Below are 14,981 nucleotides of genomic sequence, written 5' to 3'. Positions count from 1 at the left end.
TGTGGTGTGTGGGCTTCTCATTGCAGTGGCTTCTCTTGTTGCAGAGCACGGGCTCTAGGCACGCAGGCTCCAGTAGTTGTGGCATGCGGGCTCAGTAGTTGTGGCACACAGGCTTAGTTGCTCTGTGGCATGTGGGATCTTCCTGGACTGGGCTCAAACCCGTGTTCTCTGCATTGGCAGGAGGATTCTTAACCACTGTGCCACCAGGGAAGCCCTACTGGTCATTCTTATATCTTCTGTATCTATTCAAACTGTTTGCCCTTTTTTTTTTTTTTTTTTGGCCATGCTGCACGGCTTGCAGGATCTTAGTTCCCTGACCAGGGATCGAACCCAGGCCCGTGGCAGTGAAAGCACAGAGTCCTAACCACTGGACTTCCAGGGAATTCCTGCCCATTTTTTTTTAACCTGTTGCTTGTCTTATTATTGAGCTGTAAGAGTTCTCCATATGTTCTGAATACATATCCTTTGTCATAAGTATGCTTTGCAAATATTTTTTCTCAGTCAGAGACGTGTTTTTGTTTTCTTAACTGTATCTTTTGAAGAGCAAAAGTCTTTAATTTTGATGAAGCTGATTTTATCAACTGATTTGTACCCTCTGTATCTTTATGAAATGTTTGCTTAACCTAATGTAACAGAGATACTTAGTTGATATTTTCTTCTAGATTTAGTTCTCACCTTTAGGTCTATAATTCACTTTGAGTTAATTTTTCTGCATGGTCTAAGGTAAGGAACAAGGTTTAATATTTTTCATACACTTATTCAGTGGTCCCAGCACCATATGTTGAAAAGTCTATTTTTTTCTAAGTGGATTGCCCTGGCACTTTTGTCAAAAATCAGTTGTTGGGCTTCCCTGGTGGCACAGTGGTTAAGAATCTGCCTACTAATGCAGGGGACACGGGTTCGAGTCCTGGGCCAGGAAGATCCCACATGCTGCAGAGCAACTAAGCCCATGCGCCACAACTACTAAGCCCACGCACCTAGAGCCCGTGAGCCACAACTACTGAGCCCATGTGCCACAACTACTGAAGCCCACACGCTGAGGGCCTGTGCTCCACAACAAGGGAAGCCACCGCAATGAGAAGCCCACACACCCCAATGAAGAGTAACCCCCGCTCGCCTCAACTAGAGAAAGTCCGTGCACAGCAACGAAGACCTACGCACAGCAAAGCAGCCAAAAATAAATAAAAATTTAGATAAATAAATAAATAAAAGTAATGAGTCCTATTAATTAATGCCCACTGTGAAAAGTAGCCCTTTCCTTTATTTGTCCTAGAATTACTTCTTTCAAGTGTTGGAGGCTGTCCTGAACCCCAAATTTGGGATTTTCAGATGAGGTAGCCATGTCTGTGTTCACCTTTCTACCATGTTTTTGCAGCCTTCTCTTCTCCTAAAACGCATTTGATTTTCCAGTCAAAAAGGGCCTCCTCTCTGGAGTCTCTTTATACTTGGCCAGACTTCAGCCCCTAGAATACGTTATTCCTTTCTTCTAGAATCTGTCAAACTCTATCGTGGATTATTGGTCAGCCAAGATCAGAAATGCCCATAGAACTGTGTTCAACGGCTAGGTTCTTGCATCAAAGAAGGATGGCGCTTCCTCCTTCTTTCCAGTCCTCGTCCTGATGAGCAAGTCAATCAAATCCTTGGAGAGTCAGTGTCTTCATCTGTTAAACAGCAGCAGTGTCTGATGTACTAGTTATACGTTGCTGAGTAACAAAACACCCCAAAATTTAGTTCCTTAAAACAATCATTTTATTTGCTCATGACTATTGTGAGTCAACTATTTGGGTTGGGTTCAGTTGGCAGTTCTTCTGCTGGACGCTGACCCCCAGGGTCACTCATGCAGCTACAGTCAGCTATCAGGTCATCTGGAGGCTGGTTGGTTTAGGGAGCCTCAACTGGGACAGTCTTCTCTGCCCCGTGAAGTCTCATTCTCTGTAGGCCAGTCCAGGCTTCTTCACGTGATAGCAGAAGAGTTCCCAGCAACAAGAGAAGGCGAACCCCCATTATCTAAGAACCTTTCGAGCCTATACTTGTATTACACTTACTAATATTCCATTGTCCAAAGCAAGTCATCAAGCCAAGCCCAGAATCATTGTCAAAGGGGCTACACAAAGAAAAGATATAGATACGGGAAGAATGATTCATTAAGGACCATTACTGTAACAACCTACCACATCTGTTTCCTCCAGAGACCCATGGCAAGGATCAAAGGAGATGGTGTTTGCACACCACCAGGTACAATGCAAGTTATTATTTTGTAATGTATGTAATTCCATTACCTTCGTCTTATTTGCAATGTATCTGAGGTCTTTCAATGTCCCCTCTGAAATTCAAGTTCCTTTGGGATAGTATTTGGGTAAAAAAAATTGTATTCCCCCCAAAAGACAAGTTGACCTTATTTGGAAATAAGGTCACTACAGTTGTAATCAGTTAAGATGAGGTCATACTAGTGCAGGGTGGGTCCTTAATCCAGTATGACTGGTGTCTTTATAAGAAGATGGTCATGGAAAGACATGGAAATACACAGGGAGAGCGCCATGTAAAAACCAAGTGGAGACTGGAGTTATGCTGCCATAAACCAAGGAACATCTCGGACTACCAGAAGCTGGAAGAAGCAAGGAAGGATCCTCCCCCGGAGGGTTCAGAGGGAGCATGGCCCCCTTGATTTTGGACTTCCAGCCTCCAGAACCATGAGGCCAAATATTTCTCTTATCTTAAGCCATCCAGTTTGTGATACATTGTTACTGCCTCCCTAGGAAACTAATACAGGTGGTAAGCATCTTTAACCCGCATCTGCTTCATCTAAAGAGGCATGAGATAGAATGGACCACGAGTCTTTGATTGAGAGTCAAGAGTGCAGGCCGTCACCATTGGTGGAACTTGAGCAAGTCACTCAACCGCTCTGGGCCTTAGTTTTCATATCTGTTCAGGAAGAGGGTTGCAGGAAATCCATGTTTCCAAAAGCACGGTGTGGAGGTACCACAGTAAGTACTTGGGATCATTTTACATGGGTACATGGGAAAACATTTTTAAATTTTAATGGTTAATATTGATCATGGTTATCTTAAATGAGTGGCAGGTAAGGCTGGTTTTCCGTTTATGTTGGTAATATAAAAAATGCAGGTTTTTGAAAAGTCTCAATTTAAATAAAGCTATGAGTAAATAATAGAACAGTTGGCATATGTATATGGCAAAAACTGTGAAAGTGGTGTGTGAAAGACTGACATTTGGGGAAATGCTGAATTATGTATTCTCAAAGGATTCTTCCAGATGGGAAATGCTAGGATTCTGTGGATCCATAAATATGACGACTAAAGTAGAAGACAGGCGAGGCTCTGGGGGAAGACAGGTGGGCAGTTAACGAGAGGCGAGAGAGGCTTCGGCAGCTCTGCCGGAATCCAAGAGGGGCAGTGAGTCCCTTGTCGCTCTTGGGAAGTGTTGTCTGATTCAGTACCCGTTTGCTCTGTATCCATCATATATCCTTACCCCCAAAGCCGCCATCTCACTATGTGTCTTTGCCAGGACATGTCTTACCCTGTTTAAGCTTCCATGAATGGAGGTCCCAGGTCCTGAGACACAAACCACCTCTCCACTCAAGAGGCAAATGGAGGTAACTGTCAAGGTGTTTAGTTGGAGAACCTTACAGTTAGGCTTTGTGCTGTGGTCTGGTTTTCATCGTTGGATGTAATATGGGGTCACATTTGACTGTAAGTGGCTAATGGTGGCTGAAGAAAGGGCGAGGAGTATAAAGAGGTATGACTCCTATAGCCTCGTAGAGGGCCCTAAGTGCTGGGGGAGACCATGGAAGTCATCTAGCCTCTACTGCATCCCCACTGGATGTCTCCCAGCTCCACAGAAACCTATCCGTTGACGAGATAACCGTTCCATTGTCAAATGGCACTTAGGGTAAGAAATACTCTTCTCTATGATGGGCTACAGTCTCCCTTCTATTAACTAACATTAGTGGATCTTTGAGCTGGAAGGACCCTCAAGCAATCATCTTGTTGGCCCCTGCCTTTGCACAGGGCAGGTGTTTTTATTTTTCATAGGAGACAGCTGAGACCCAGAGGGGTTAATGGCAGAGGGAGGCTCCCCTCTTCCAGTTCCATAACTCCAGCTATGCCACAGTGTTTCATGCACATTCTGATTGACCTCTTAGAGTTGACTGGACCAAAAGGACATCAGTCCTTCTTTCCTCCCATGCAGGCCTGGCTTCTACAGCATGTTTGATGTGTGGCCATGTTTGGCACCTTCCCTCCAAACCCTGTGCTTGCTCTCACCATCCTCCACCAGTCCCAGGAGAAAATCTAAAGCCTAGTTATCAAATATACCTGTCTGGTTTCTGTTCCATTGTTGGCACTGACTTGGTTTTTGGATTATTACCCCTTGGTCCCTGTTCTGCACTCAGTATCTCTATGCAGTAAGCCCTTCTTCCAGCTAGCAACCCTCCACGTACTTGATAAGATCCCTCTCACATCCATGTAAATCTTGCCTTCTGTAGACTAGCATTGCCAATTTCCCCACCGTTTCCCAAGGTCACAGTTTCCAAGTCTCCGGACACTTCTGCTGTGGTCTTCTCGAGTGCTCCAACCTGTGATGCTCAGAACTGAATTCAATAGTCTAGATACAGCACAGTTGTAATGTCACCACTATTATCTGGCCACTAAGCTTCTGTTAATTCAACATTGGCTTTTGGGCAACCACAGGACCCTCAGGACTCTTGGTGAACTTGCAGTCAACTAAATCCCTAAATTATGAACCATTGTTAGACTAGGGTTCCCATACCTTTTGTTTGTACAATGGATATTTTTAACCTAATTTTTAAAAAAATCTCAGATATTCATGTGGATTACTTGCTCATCTCCTTCAGGTCTTTGCATAAATGTCATCTTCTTGGTGAGGTCTTCTGGACAAGGCCATCAGGCTTTGCCTAAACACAATTTTCTAGCGTTTCCTATCTCCTCTGCTTTATTTTTCTCTATAGCAGTGGTCCCCAACCTTTTTGGCACCGGGGACCATTTTTGTGGAAGACAATTTTTCCACAGATGGAGGGGGGTGGGGGAGGGATGATTCAGGCGGTAATGTGAGCGATGGGGAGTGATGGGGAGCGGCAGATGAAGCTTCTCTCACTCACCCGCCACTCACCTCCTGCTGTGCGGCCCGGTCCCTAACAGGCCACAGACCGGTACCGGTCCACGGCCCGCGGGGTTGGAGACCCCTGCTCTATAGTATTGATTGCCGTTTAACATTTACTGTACTTATTTAACATATTTACTGTACTTATTCATTCTTTTTTTCTGTCTGTCTTTCCCCCATTAGAACGTCAGCTCCACGGGGAAGGAACTTCTTTATCTATTTGTTCACCACCACCCCACAGAGATAGTAGTTCCTGACGCAGTAAACACTCAGTAAATACTGGTTGTTTCAGTAGGTGAATACAACGTAGCTGTGTTAGGCAGCTGGGACTGCTATCACAAACACCATAGACTGGGTGGCTTAAATAACAGAGATTTTTTTCTCACAGTTCTAGAAGCTGGGAAGTCCAAGATCAGTGTCCAGCAGGGTTTGACTTCTGGTGAGGGCTCTTGTCGGCAGATGGCTGCCTTCTCACTGGGCCAAACATGGCCTTTACTCGGTGTGTGTGCGTGGAGATCTCTCTCTCTCTCTTTCTCTTTTATTATAAGGCCACTAATACTATGGGATTAGAACCCCACCCTTAGGACCTCAGTTAACCTTCATTACCTCCCCAAAGCCTTAGCTCCGAAAACAGTCAACTCAGGAGTTGAGGGGGGACACAATCCTGCCATAGCAGCAGGACACTGGGGATAACCTACTAAACCATTCATACAGTAAGGAAACTAGGGCCCTGAGATGCTGAGGCAACACCTTGCGCATTCACCTGCCAACAAGCCCTCATGTAAGGGCTACCAAAGGGGCCTTGGGATTGAGGTGGGCTCCATCCAGAAATCATATGTGAATCTAGTGGCTCAGTTCTCCTTCTTGCTGCAGCCTCATCTCCAAATTTCAGGACCAAAGACCCTCCTTCCAATCTACCCTGTGGAAGACGGTCACAGTGAACAACCCTCATCCACTGGAAGAACTTGCCATCTTTCCAAGAACCCCTCCGTCAACCTGTACTTGCTGAGTCCATCCCAGTCTGCAACCGGTCTGGGCGCTCTAAGTGATGACAACAAGCTGGTAAGACAGAGCTAATGTTCATGAAGCTGTTAGAGAAAAATTAAGTGCTGAAAGCATGTGTGGGACCAACTCCAGGATGTCAAGAGTTCCAAGAAGAGAGGAATTACAGCGAGTGGCAGGGAGCCTCATGGAAGCTGTGGGACTTGAGTCAGGTCTGGAAGGATGTGTGGGACCTGGACAAGCAGAGGGAGGAAGGAAGACATTGCAGATGACGGAAAGAGTGGGGTTGGTGACAGTTCGTGATGAACTATGAACGAAGGGCTGAATGGGGTTGGGAGGGAGATGAGAGGTCCAGCGTTCATGTTGAGGATGTGGGAGAAAAGCACTGGGAGAGACAACCTCTTTTGCCAAGTTGAATTATTTTATTCTTTTTTTTTCCTTCTCCCCACCTGGGTCGGCCAAGGCAGAGAGGCCCAGAGCTTCTCTAACAGGGTTTGTAGGGAGCTTCCCAAGAATGTTTATCAACAGCAGATCTTTTATTTTTCCATCAGCACAGGCAGCTCCTGGGATTTCTTTGCTGTCCTTTGTTACCCAGATTTTTCCTCCACCAGCAGCCAGTTTGGGGGCTGGGGAGCTTCAACTCACTCACTTGAGCAGAGTCCAAGTTCCCTGGGGTCTGAGGTACAGTGGGGTAGAGGGTTTGGCCCATAGGTCCCTTCCTTCTTGGGTTAGACAAGAAGTGGGAAGGTCAGAGGCAGCTGTGCTGAGTATTTATGTTACGCAAAAGGCCAACTCAGCCCTCCTTCCTGCCAAGGTCAGCAAGCTGTGTTCCGGGCAGTTTGGGTGTGTGGGTGTCTTCTGGACAAGCAGGAACGTGGGCCAGGAGCCCAGGCCTTCGCCTGTGGGGGCCCCACGGAGCCTGGGGGGTTTCTGTGCCCACGAGGAGCGCCAGGGACCTCTTGGATCTCTTCTTTCACCCCGACCTTCCACTCTTTCTTCTCTAGGCTTCTCTGTTCACCCGCGGAAACAGGGACCCAGGCTCGCGTGGTGGGGCTAAGGGTTGCGAAGAGGGGGCCCTGGAGAGGCTGTGGCAGGGTGTGGTGCGGAGAGACTGCAGTCATGCGTCCGCTGACACAGCTTCCGTCAAAGCCCCAGGGGGGTCGCCTCCCCAGCCCCACCAAGGTCATCTGCAGCCACATTCATACACATTCTCAGCCCCTCAGGGTTCACCTCCAGGTCCAGCTTCTCCGGAAAGCCCTCCATCCCTCATCCATCTCCCATGAACCAGGGACCCTGAGGTTCAGAATACATCGAAGTAAACCTCCGCCCACTGAGCTCTTGGAGAAGACTGGACGATATGATTCTACAACCTCGAATCTCCCTGGGTCCTTAAAGACCTAAGCCACCCCAATTCACTGTCAAGAAAGACACAAAGAGCACGAAGAGTGGGCTGGCAAGAGAAACACCGGAAGAGAGGCCATCAAGTGTTTTCCCTAGAGATGTGTTTGAATTAAAGCTCAAGGCCTCTTCCCAGCATCAGTGCGGGGCCCCAGCCCTCTGCAGCCACTGCGGAGGCAAGCAGGGAACTCCCTCACCCCCTCACCCCCCTACCGTCCCCCCCGAGCCGGTCGTCTCTGCAGGTAGCATTCAAGAGTATGACCCGCCCCGTGGGGCCTGAAAGGCAGAGTCTTGTGCTGAGCTCTCTGTAAGCGAGCCCCAGGAGCCCCAGTTTAATTAGAATTCCTGCCCGGGATGAAGGCTTACGGCTGCCAGCCCAGGCCTTGAGCCATTAGTCATGGCCCATAAAGGCCACACATGAGACATGGATCCAGGGCGGGGCCTGCTTCCCTGGAGGGGGCAGCCTCAGAAGTTTCTGTGATCCCTGCCTGCAACCCCAAGCTCCCCAGGACTCCATCAAAAAGCCTCCTCTCTGTAGGGCACATGTGTAATGACACCCGAGGAGGACTTGGACCTCTCTTCTGGGCCACTCCGGGGGGTTTCTGTGCTCTCCCCATGCCTTCCAAGAGGCCATTCCAGTCGCCAGCATCCCAGCTGCGGGGACTGCCGTTCAAAGCCCCATGTGTCCAAGACGGCTGCGGGGCTGGCACGAGGACCAAGCCGACCTGCCCCAGGAGGGTGAGTAGTTCGAGAAGATTTACATCAAAAGCACACTTTTAAAACTGTGAAATATGCTATAAACTTCATACCAGGTTTGCTAACGACGGAGTTGGTGGTGGCTGGCAGCTGCTACGCTCTGCAATGTTCCCCAGCAGAGCCAGCGGAGACCATGAACACGGGTCTGCAGGCAGCGTGGGGCAAGGCTGAGGCTCCGCCCAGCTCCATCCTCCTGGCAGCCAGGTCCCCAAACAATGGGAGCCCACCGGTCTGCAGAGTGTGACCCTGAAGGGTCCAAATCCCACTCACAACACACATTCCAGAAGTTACTTCAGATTCCACCTTTAATAAAGCTTCATCCCTTCCGTTTATCATTCCAGATCCTGCTAAAATGTTTTCCAGGGAGGGGTATCCCTCTAAGGGATTCTCAGTCCTTTACACTTGAGCGTGAAGGAAGGCTCCGAGACCAGATTAATTTAGAAAATTACGAGGTGGGAGCCTAGGGTACCAGGGTTCTGAGGGGAAGGGATGTACCCAACTGAGCCAAAGACAGACGAAGTCATTTAAGTCAGGGCAAGTTCTGCTCCTTCATCAATGATGCAGTGGCTGAGGGTGTTACTGAGGCCAGATCGCTGAGGCTCTGAGTCCTAGAGCTGCCACGTATTCGCCACTAACTGTGTGCCTGTTTCCTCAGCTGTAAAAGGAAACTCTTAGCACCATACTGTAACATTGTGGTAAGGATTTAGCAAGTCAATGCCTGTGCAAAGCATCTTGAGAACGGAGTGCGGCACAGAAGCTGTAAGTAAGCACCACATCAGTGCTGCCATTATTATCTACAAAATGAAGGACCAAGATGGGACAGTCTTGGCATCCCGTTGTCAGGTGTGCAGTGCTGCTGAAAGCCATCTTTGCGAATGGTCTCCTGCTTGGAAAGGGACTACCTCTTTGCTCCCCTGAGAAAGGCTCCTGGAGTGGCTGGGCAGGGAAAAGTTCAAAGAAATCCCTGCGGAGGCTACCTCAGTGGCCCCAAACCCTCCATCCCTCTGCCTGCAAAATCCCACTCTGGGTTATTACCAACTTTCTGTCTTGCATGCAAATGTGGTGTCATGCTAATAAATCAATTCCCAGCCATTAGAAGCCTGTAATAATCCCTTTCTCTCGGCCCTTCAAGCCTTTTTCCCCCAGCACCTAATTAACAAATAGCTAAGACTTGGGGCTTCTTTGTCCTGGGTAACTCATCACCGTCACCGAATCCCTCCCCGCAGAGTGCTCCCCTGTTCCCTTAGGTTGTCTTGCTGTCAGAACCCATCTCACAGGGGGGATTGGCCCAGCCAGGAGATGATCAAGCAATTAGAATGTGGGAAGATGGGGCCACTATACTAATGGAGATGAGGGATAAATAAAAACATTTAATTTAATTAACCAAGCAATCAATCATGACTCAAATGTTATATCCTCCCTGTAAGGTCCTATCTTAATGTTTCTACTAAGAAAAGTCAATAAATCATAATGTTAATCTATGAGGCAGGCTCTCAGTTTGCTCCCTCTCCACACTTACTTATTTTCAAAATAGTCATTTTCTTCAAAATCGAGCTCTAACTCATTCGTTATTCATCTGTCCCATACCTACTGCATGTCAGGCCCTGAGCGAGGCATGGGGGGTACAAACATGCACTGAGAGCAGTGGTCTCCCAAAGGGCTACACACAACCTGGGGAGGGGCACCAGGTGAGTTAGGGGTCGGTAGGAAAATATTGGAAGTTCCATTTCTATCTATTTTTAAGTGTGCCCTCTATTAATTTCTATTTTTGTGCTTCCTTTATTATGACTGTAATATGTGAATACAGAAGTACATGGATGTCGTTTTTAAATTAATAAATACCCAAATATTGAGGGTACATGCTTAAAGATTTTAATCCACAGGTACCCAATCCAAAAAGTTTAGAGACAACAGGAGTAGAGCAGTGGTTCTCCAAGAGGAAAGTGGGAAGTGGGTGAGAGAATCAGAATCCTCTGGAGAGGGCTTCCCTGGTGGCGCAGTGGTTGAGAATCTGCCTGCTAATGCAGGGGACACGGGTTCAAGCCCTGGTCTGGGAAGATCCCTACATGCTGCGGAGCAACTAGGCCCGTGAGCCACAACTACTGAGCCTGCGCTCTGGAGCCTGTGCTCCGCAACTAGAGAGGCCGCGATAGTGAGAGGCCCGCGCGCCGCGATGAAGAGTGGCCCCCGCAACTAGAGAAAGCCCGCGCACAGAAACGAAGACCCAACACAGCAAAAATAAATAAATAAATAAAATTTTTTAAAAAAGAATCCTCTGGAAAGAACCTTTTCAAAATGCTCTTGCCCATCCCCCTGCCAAAAGCCCTAAGAATCACAGGAGAAGAAAGATGGAAGCCGTTTGCAATTTTTTAAATCTCCAGGTGGTTCTGATACTAATCTTACCCCTGCCTAGTCCCTGGCGAGAATTGTCCAATCACTGACTTCTTTGGGGAAGTTCTCCTCCACCCGCTCCCCAGCCTGCACTGGACAGTCCTGGGGTGTCCAGGTCTGAGGGTAGGCTCAGTGCCGGATACCACACTGCTGGGGTTTTCTACCTGGTGCCTCTTTCCAGAAGGTAGGAGAAGGGGAAGACATGGCATTAAAACACACACGTCATGGGGCAGGGCTGGAAGGGGGATTTCTGGGACTTGGTCACCTTGCGAGTCCCTGAGGTCTCACCCCTCCAGGCAGGACACAGAGAGCCAGGCTGCTCGGCACACGGCCTCACCACCCTTTCTGTGGACCTTTTCTCCCGACTTTCAGCACCCCTCCTCTCCAGCAGCACCCACTGCTCTCCTGTTGCCTCTCTTGTCCCAGAGGAATTGACACTGAGGGAAAGTATAGACTTAGCCCGTCCAGAGGGCTGATTTGGGAAGGGAAGACATTGGGAAGGGACTGAAGGATCGCTGTGAAGCAAGCGGTCCAACCAGACCTGTCAGTTACAAAGCTGCCCCGCCCAGAACTCTGTCGGAGGGGGCGGCGCCAAGAGGCTCTGCCCGGGGCTGGCCCAAGTGGGAGACCCCAGGGCATCCCGCCCACAGGCCGGCTGGCATCCCTCGAGGTGGCCTGACGGGAAGATTTCGGCCCATCTGACTGCATGTGTGACGTAGACAGAGAAGATGGGGAAGCTGGCCCGAAATGGGACACCCGGAGAGAAGGAGTGTGCCGGGCCGGGGAGACCACGTGGCCAGAACGAACTCTGCGGCGAGCAGGCTCCGGAGCCGCCTTGGCGCGGCTGCAACTCCTGCTTCTGGTTCCGAGGCAGCGCTGCCCCTTGCTCTCCAGGGGGTCTGGGAGCATCGGGTCCTTGAACCAGAGCCAGAGCCAGGCAAAGCCAAACCTCAGTTAATTGACCCCTTCCCAGGCGGGGCCTCCAGGTATGGAAGGGGGAACAGACACGTGGGCAAGGCCACCCCACGTCCCCCCACCTCACAGCAGCCACCCTGGCCTGCTCTGGTCCCCACAGGACGTCTTCGGAGGGACCCAGGCAAGAGAGCCATCTGGGGCTCCGCAAACCGCTGGCCCAACCCTGTGACAAGCAGGCAGCCCCAGCCAGGAATCTGCAGAGGACATGAGCTAAGAACGGGGTCCGCTGAGGACCCATGCCTCCTCCTTCACTAGAACCAAGGCAAGGCTTGAGGCTGGACTCCCCGTCTGCACACCCACCTTGGATTTCAGGCTGAACTGTGACCTTTCCACCTTCAGGTCAGCCCTGGATGGTCACAGCAGCGGGATTCCCCCACTAAAAAACACTGACTGGGAAAGAAACCTACTGAGGTTCCCTTTCCCCTCAGGGATTGTCCGAAACCCAGCCCTCCCTGGAGGTAGCCCGAAGGCTAGGTGAGCTGCTTTCTGAGGCAGCTTGGACCTTGGGGACTTGTCTCCATCTTCACATGGTCTCTTCTAGGAGGACATCAGTCCTACTGGGTTAGGGGTCCCCTGCCCCAGGAGTCTGCTCTCTCACCTTAGAGAATCGGGAGCAGGTGGCCACACGTCACAGCCTGTTCAGGCTCCTCTGACGAAGCAGAGGGTCTGCTCTAAAGGAGGGAACCAGGTGATGGATGGGACTCTGCTGGTTGCCCAGGATAATGGCCAGGACCCAGGATGAGGGCAAGAGAGGCAAACTACAGTCAGACCTCACGTTCCATGTTCAGCGCTACCAACCAGGTCACCTAGGACAGGTGAAGAGGAGCCAGAAACAGCAGGGCTGCCACCAGCCCAGGCCATAGGAGGTGGATCTGAGGACAGGAAGCAGGGGTCCTGCTGGTCTGAAGAACACCGTGGTGATCATGAGGGTGCTTTCTGTGACCCAAAGAGGAGTGAGGGGGACTCCAAGAGAACCACTAATCAAGGTTAGAAATGCCTGAAAGAAGGAAAGACTGGCATCTCATCCCCCACTAGACAATGACAGAGCTGCAGAACTTACTGGAATGGAAGGTGATGAGAAACTCTTCAAAGAACCTTCTGGAAGCCTAAGCGCATGGTGCAATGGTGTTTCAACCTCCCTCATCCACCCATGGGCACCAAAAAGAGGGTGCTTGTGATGTGTTCCTTTACCTTTGTGAGCAGAGGTACTATCTCAGTTTCCCAGGGCTGCCATAACAAAGAACCACAGATAGGGTGGCATAAGACAACAGATATTTATTGTCTCTCAGTTCTGGAGATCAGAAGTCCGAAATCAAGGTGTGGGCAGTGCCGTGCTCCCTCTGAAGCCTGCAGGGGAGAACCCCTCCCTGCCTCTCCCTGGCTTCTGGTGGCTTGCCAGCAAGCCTTAGGGTTCCTGGGCTTGTAGCTGTAACTCTTCAATCTCTGCCTCTGTCATCATATGGCATCCTCCCTGTGTCTGCCTTCACATGGTCCCTTCTTACAAGGACATCAATCACCTTAGATTAGGAGTCCACCCTCCTCCAGACCTCATCCTAACCAATTATATCTACAGTGACCCTGTTTCCAAATAAGGTCACATTCTGGGGTACCAGAGTTTAAGATTAAACATAGCTTTTGGGGGGGGGGACACAATTCCACCCATAACAGATACTGTTATGGACCATTTCTGGGCCAAAGATTTCTGAAGGCGGAAGGCTCACTGGACTGGCCAGTGCCAGCTGAACATGAAGGGTCTGCAGCATAGAGCACCTAAAAGGAAGGCCGGTAACTCCCATCTATTCCAGTGCTCTGTGGACGCCGGAGGATATAGAGATGAGCCCGGGGACTCCTATGTTGTGTGTGAAGGGGTCTGTGGTTAGCAGACAGGACCAGCGGCTCTGGGGCAGCCATAGAGCCAGGTAGTAGGGCATCCGAACCAGAAGCGGCGCCCGCTCCACACAGGACCAAAAGGAGCTTCTGCTGTCCCTGCAACCCCAGAGGGTGTTCCTCACCTTGAAGGAGGCCAGGGTGAAGCCGAACATCACCCCCAAGAAAGCCAGGCTGCAACACCTCCCCACATTGACACAGGGCTGGTCCGGGAAAGAAATCTCTACCTCCTGTACCCCTCCTTCCTGCCCCGCAACCCCTTCCAGGAGAGACAAAAGGAGCAAGGGTCTCAGATTGCACCCTCTTCCTGCTCTGTAAGCAGCTGGGAGTCAACACTCTCGCCAGCCCAAGAGGAGGGAGGGGACAAGCCTTGTTTTGTGCTTAAGACTGAAGTCTTAAGTACTGGAATGAGACAGGGCAGATGACTCAAAGTGACAGGAAATTCAGCACCCAGCCAAGAAGTCATTAAGGAATGCACTAACCAGTGGGACAGAGCGTCTACACTGTATAAATAAAAGCAGTGACTGGAAAAAAATCATGCCGTTTCAAGGTCACACTCCAACAAATTGAGATTCCTCCATCTGCTAGCTACAATGAGTTTCTCTGAAACTGATTTATAAAAGTGTCACATGCAGGCTGCTGCCCCCACCAGATAGGCTGTGCCCTTCATCATGCGCTTGGGACCTGAGCTCAGACAGCCGTCTTCCTGTCCAGGTGAGAACAGGTCCCAGCCCTCATCACTCCAAAACCAGACCCTAAACGACACAAAGAGGCCTTTGTCAGCATTCATCCTCGGAGGATCTCAATATCCCTCCCATCAGATTGCAAGTGTCAGAAAGCAAGGAACTTTCTCCAAGGAGGTACAGCTCAGTAAGGGCTGTTGGGCTACCAAGAAGCCAGCTCCACCATGTATTTCACAGAACCAAGCTTTTCAGAGTGACACAGACCAGGGAGAAAAATGCTAGGGGCAAATGACTTCTTCTTGAGCTTGTTACTGCTCCAGGGCAAGGTATGAAGAAAGCATTCTGACAGATGCTGCACTGTGGAAATAAGGTGTAAGGAGTAGGAGAAGCTTGCTCACTGCTAACAGGTAACAACAGCAAAACGAAAGAGCAGGAGAACGTGGCCAAACAATTCAGTTAGACTAAATCCATCAAATACTTATCAGGAACCCAATGTTGTAAGGCATAGTTAGGAATACAAACATGGGTAGGGCAGGATCCTTGCTCTCAAGCTTGAAATCCAGGAGGAAGGGCCTAGGAAAAGTCCACAAGTAACTGTAAATCAGGACAGGATATAATATGTGCCACAAGGGATAAAAATTAATAGCATGGGATTTTCAAGAAAAGGAGCAATCATCTGGTTGGGAGAATCAGGAAATGCTTTAGGAAGAAGGTAGTATTTGGACAATGGATAATAAAATTCATTTTTTCATT

Source organism: Tursiops truncatus, chromosome 21, assembly GCF_011762595.2.
Source record: "Tursiops truncatus isolate mTurTru1 chromosome 21, mTurTru1.mat.Y, whole genome shotgun sequence".
Classification (NCBI taxonomy): domain Eukaryota; kingdom Metazoa; phylum Chordata; class Mammalia; order Artiodactyla; family Delphinidae; genus Tursiops; species Tursiops truncatus.
Note: the sequence above shows the minus strand (reverse complement) of the source record.